Source organism: Panthera onca, chromosome D2 (assembly GCF_046562875.1).
Source record: "Panthera onca isolate mPanOnc1 chromosome D2, mPanOnc1 haplotype 2, whole genome shotgun sequence".
Taxonomy (NCBI): domain Eukaryota; kingdom Metazoa; phylum Chordata; class Mammalia; order Carnivora; family Felidae; genus Panthera; species Panthera onca.
This window is the reverse complement of record NC_138349.1, coordinates 8,137,405-8,143,183: the sequence shown is the minus strand read 5'-3', so window position 1 is coordinate 8,143,183 and position 5,779 is coordinate 8,137,405.

Genomic DNA, 5,779 nt, shown 5'->3' with positions numbered 1-5,779 from the left:
TCTTTCTCTTGCCATAATTAGCACCTCAATTTTTTGTCCCACTTCCGACCCCGCCCCCTATCCATTGGAAATTTGCAGACTGGAAATTGATCAGAACTTCAGTTGCTGAGATAACACATGGTGCTTTTTAATCTGTCAGCCTCCCCTTTGTTCTTTCAGGACTGGCTGGTTGCCCTGCCTCCTCCAAGCGGTGCCTGGCAGGGGTCTGCCAAGGAGGTCGACTGAGCAGACGGGACGGCTGTGATCCGTGGGTTGACGATTCACAAGCCCAAGTCTCTCTCCCAAGCCCTAGAATGTTGTATCCCACTGCATCCTGGGCAGATGCACCCCTGAGCCCCTCATCTTCCCCCAAAGCTGCCTTCCGGATGCCTGTCTCGGGGAATGGCAATCACCCAAGTGCAGAGGCTGGGAATTGCCCCCATCTCTCCCCATCTCCCTGACTTCCAGCTGGCCTCTGGATTCTACGTGCCGACAGCTCAAAAACCTGTCCCCTCCTCTCTTGCCCTGCGCCCATGGCCCCAACTCAGACCTCTACACCCCTTGTGCAGATCCCCACCCCCCGCTATGGCCTCCCACAGGGCTCCTTGCCTCCAGCCCTTGGATCCACTGCAGCCAGAGCTCTCGAGCACGACCCACTGGCACATCCTTGCCACCACTCAGCCCCCAGTCCCTCTTTCCTTTCTTGCTCTCATTACCACTCTTGCTCACGGCTTCCCAGACACCGTTCTCCCTCTGGTCCCTGAGCCTTTGAATATATTGTTCCCCCAGTCTGGGAGGCTCTCCCCACCGCACCTTCTGGGCGCCACACATTTATTGCTCCTGAATACGCACGTAGTCTCCCGCATTTCCCAGCTCTCCTTGCAAGTCAGCCTGGCCACGTGATGAGTTCTGGCCAACGGATAGAAGAGCAGGTGGGAGCCCCATGTGCTTGGTGGCGAGGCGGTGGACCGACCCCAGGCGGAAGCAGCCTCCGTCACTGAGTCCTTACAACAGCTGGATGTTGAGTCTCTGGACGTGCAGAGCCTGGGTGTGAACAAGAATAAATCCGAAGCGTCAAACCCCCGAGATTTGAGGGTTGGGGTGACTGCAGCCAAGGCCCAACCCCTCCGGACGGATGGTCTGGTGAGTTCCCTTCCCTTTCCGCACGACCAAGAGCCACCTCCTCTGGAGGCCCGCTACCCAGGCCCCCAGTGAAACTCAGGTGCCCACTCTGCACCTCCGTAGTGTCCTAGGGTGTTCCCAAGGAGAGGAACTTTGTCATCATCTGCACCACGGTCACTGTCATCGCCATCGTCATCTATCATTTCTTGACCAGTGTCTAAATACTCCACGCATATACCACATCACCCCCTTAGGTGTGTGCTGTTTATTGTTCCCAGCTTGCAGACCAGGAAACTGAGGCTCAGAGGGGCTACGTGGCTTGTTTAGTGGCCCAGCTGCTGAGGGTCAGGTCTGTGCAAGCTCCCCACCTCTGCTGGACTCCTCCCTTCTCCACTTTCGTACCCCCAGCACTTAGCACTATTACCCAGTAGGTGCCTGGTGATGTTTGTTGAATGAATGTATCAGTGATGCTTGCTTTCTGGCCTTCCTTTTATGCAGCAGAGCCTCAGGAAGAAAGGGGGGCCTGCCCACTGGGTGCTAGGGACAAGTGGCAAGTTATGCCCAGAAAGTTCCCCACCATGCCCTTTCCCTCCAGGGCACCTGGCTCTAGACATTGCCTCTCAGTTCACGTTGCAGATTTTTGTGATGAGCCGTTTTTTTTTTTTTTTTTTAAAGAAAACTGAGCCTGGGTGGCTCAGTCGGTTGAGCGTCCGACCTCAGCTCAGGTCATGATCTCACAGTTTGTGAGTTCAAGCCCCGCGTAGGGCTCCGTGCTGACAGCTCAGAGCCTCGAGCCTGTTTCGGATTCTGTCTCCCTCTCTCTGCCCCTCCCCTGCTCACGCTCTGTCTCTCTCTGACTCTCAAAAACAAATAAATGTAAAATTAAAAAAAAAAATTAAAGAAAACTGAAGAAGGATGAGATGGTCACAGGCCTCATCAGTCACTTCCACCTTGATGCTGGGATTCAAAGGCTTTGATCCCTCCAGTCCTAGAATAGCTCCCTGCCCTCCTCTGCGGTGCAAAGCACTTTTCAGGTGCCTTACCTTATTTGATTCTGAGATACGGGGTTATCCCCCCTCCGAGATGAGAACACCCAGGACCAGAGATGTGAGGCAATTACCTCTGCTCGGCCAACTCCTAAGAGGCCACGCTACAGGTCCTCTGGCATCAGAACCCACGTGATCTTCCCCACCGCCTGCTGCCTCTTTTTGGGGGGCAGACGAGGCGAGCTGGGCGGGTCCTGGGGCCGCTACCAGGGACGCTGGGAGTGACAGCGGAGAGGAGAGCTTGGAAGCAGCTCTGGTAGCCTCTTTCTGATGTCACATTCAGCACAAGGGAGCCATTATGCTGATTGTCCTCTTTCCTGGGCAAAAAAGAACAGCAAACCCAAAGTGACAAGTGGGAAGACTGTTTGGAAGGTCTGAGGGGGCCCATTCCAGGCGGGGCGTGGGTGCAGGGAGGAGGGTTGCCAGGTGAGCAGACAATTTGGATTTTGTCCTTTAATGGCTGGCTGTGTGATGCCAGGATCTGGGGAGAAGAAAGACAGGGCCATCCAGTGTGCCCCTAAAGATGCTCAGCTGACCGGTCTTGCAGCCTCCAGGAATCAGCTGAAGGTGGTCTTTGTCTCTCTCCACCGGCCTGGCCTGATTTGAAATCCCCTGAGACAGCCAGTTGGGGTTGAATTCACTTTTCGTGATTGGCCCGTGTCTCCCCATCTAGGGATTGGAAAATGCACAACCAAAGGCCATCAAAAGAGACAGGAGAGAGGGCCCTTCTTTTTCCTCTCGTCTCTGTCAACCCAGAGCTGGGAGCAATGGAGAACAGATAGAAAATGTGCTGGTGGATGGATGGATGGACGGATGGACAGGTGAGCGGATGGATGGAGGGAGGGAGGGAGGGATGTGTGGACAGAGAGACAGAGACACTGCCTGGTGGGAAAGCATGAGGTTGCTCTAAAGGCTCTTCAGAAGGGACCTTCAGGAGTCAGGAGCAGGAAGGACTGGAATCTGGTAGGAGCTGAGGACCCTCCAGCCCACACCATCCCCCCCCTTTCAAAGAACCTTCACCGGGTGTGGAAAACCACACATGGAGCCACCTGCCCACCTTGACACTGAAAGCGTGCCACGGCCTGGAAGGACATCAGACATCCAACGCCAATAGGGCATCCCCCAAGGGCACAGTGCCCATCCCCTCCTTGCCCTCGGAGATAGCACCATGCCTGACCTGTCAACACACGGTCATTGGAGAGCTTGTTTAACTGGAAACACAAGCACGTGATCACAGCCATCACTTCCTTATTCTCTTTCCCGATAAACAACAGGGGAGATCTCAGAAGCCCGGAGCCCAGGAAGTACCAGTGTGGGGACTTCAGAGAATAGACCAGATCCCAAAATTGGGACTTTGGTCTCATGCACGCAACTCAGACGAGCCACACGGCCTGAGGCAGCGGCCTGCTGTAGCTTGAATGCTCATTAAATGTTTGGTAAATGGACCACCGGCTGTTCTGTGCCCTCACGGGACACTTGTGTGGCATCATCCCAAAATCTCTTCGACGTCTCCGCTGGAGAAAGCACGCGCAGTCAGACGGACGTACCTGGGTTGATACCGTGGCTCTGCCATTTCCGATTGGGTGACCATGAAGCAACCGCCTCACATCTCTGCGCCTCGGTTTCTCTCACTGTCACATGGTGGGGACCGTTAGGTCCATGTCAGGCAGCGGGGAGGAGCGTGGGAAGCAGAGAATTGAAAGGGGCGGCAGCCTCCCTGAATCTATGTCCTCACAAACTGATAATGGGATGACTTCAAGGCTTTAAGGATCATAGGTCCCCCTTCTCCCTTCCTGAGAGGCACTTACTTGTGTGGTCATTTTCCCATCAGCTTTCGAAATTCCCACGGTGTCTCCCAAGACAGCAGCCTATGCGGCCAGCATTGCAAATGAACCAGAGGTATGGGTCATCCACACTCCCTCAGATGGTAGAGGGAGTAGAAATTACAGAAATTACATTGGTTCCAGTGAAAACGGGGTCCTCAGATCCAAGATATGCAAAGGACGTCTTTGTTCTAGAACATTCTCTGCATTTCCCCCATGACCCTTTTTGCCCAATAGTCTTCCCTACCTTGTTGTATGTAAATGGAGGTCTGAGATCAGCCGTTCCTATTAGCATATGAAAAATCTTCCCCCCTTCTACTGATTGCCATTATTTGAGTTCCCTTCACAATCCCTGCAGACTTAAGAGCAGAACTTGATGTGGACACAGAAAAATGGGAGAGGGGATAGAGAGAACAGGAGCCAACGACAAAGATTTGTTCTGAGTACCCGTACCCCGTACACAGAGCCCCCACCCCGGGGAGGAGCCCAGCAAGAGTTGGATAGGATGTCAGGGACCTTGCCAAGCAGGCAGAACACCAGTTCTTGTGACAGCAGGGAAACTGAGGCACAGACCAGCCCTGGAACTGAGCCTGCATGGCAGAGGGGAGAAAAGATACCATTAACTACTTCAGAGGTGCTCCTGGGAAGGTGCCAGGTCCGTGGGCTCTAGGGGACTAGCAGGACACATCACCTAGTGGCATGGGTAAGGGTCCATTCCCACCACAGGGCCCAGAGAATCTGTTCAGAGGCTCAGGGCAAAGTAGTAACACCATGAACACCCCTCAGTGTCCCACTGGGCAGGACTCTCTAGGACTATGCCCAGCACCCTGGAACTGACAAGGAAATAGACAGTAAGAAAAAGCCATATAGATTTCTGTGTCTTTTTAAAGACCGTATGTAAAGGATGTGGGCAGGGGCTTCTGATGAAGATGGAAACAGAACAGTCCCCCCTGGTTGTAAAAGTATCAGAAATGAACAGCCTCCTGAAGATAGAAGAACGCTCTGCTGGGTAATATTGATTATCTTTGGGGTCAGAAATTGTTTCGCAGTTGTTCCTGATTGAAAGGTTTTCTATTAATTCCTACCGGCAGGCAGAATAAGAAATATTGAATACCTAATTGCCTTTGAAATAATTACACCCCCCAAATGTAATATCTTAACCAACGCATCGTGCGATCGATGCCGCGCTGAACTAGGGAGATTCCAGAGGCAATGGAAGGTCAGGGCTGGACGGGGGGAGGGGATCGCTAGCGCCCTGGGCTATGGGGTTAGAGCAAGTCGCCTGCTCCTTGAGTCCTGGCCCATCTGCAAAGCTGGTGGACAGGAAATCCTCCCACCAGGACAGCAGCCTAGGGTAAAAGAGCACTGAACTAGGAGTCAGAGCCATGAGCGGCATCCTGATCCAGAGATCTTGTGAAAGCGAGGGAAACTCTTACATTTCCTGTCTCTCTCTTCTGCAAAATGACGCCTACCGAGAGTGACCCAGAGGGTGGGGGGTGGGGTGAAAAGCCGGTGGAATCCATACATCCACCGATATACGTGGAAGCATTTTGTCATCTATGAATGTATCCATTCACTCATTTGAAAAGTATTTGTTCAGCCCCTGCTCTATGCCAGCTAACACCTAGGACCCGGAGCGACAAAATAAAGAAGAGCGAATCCCTGCCCTTCGAGAGATGCATTCTAGGGGGGACTGCAGGCGACAAACAGAGGGACACATAAGATGTGTAGCATGCTGGTGACAGGTGTAAGGAGAAAAAACAAATCAAGGAAGAGTAAAGTAAAAGGTTGGGGAGAGAGGAATTAGAG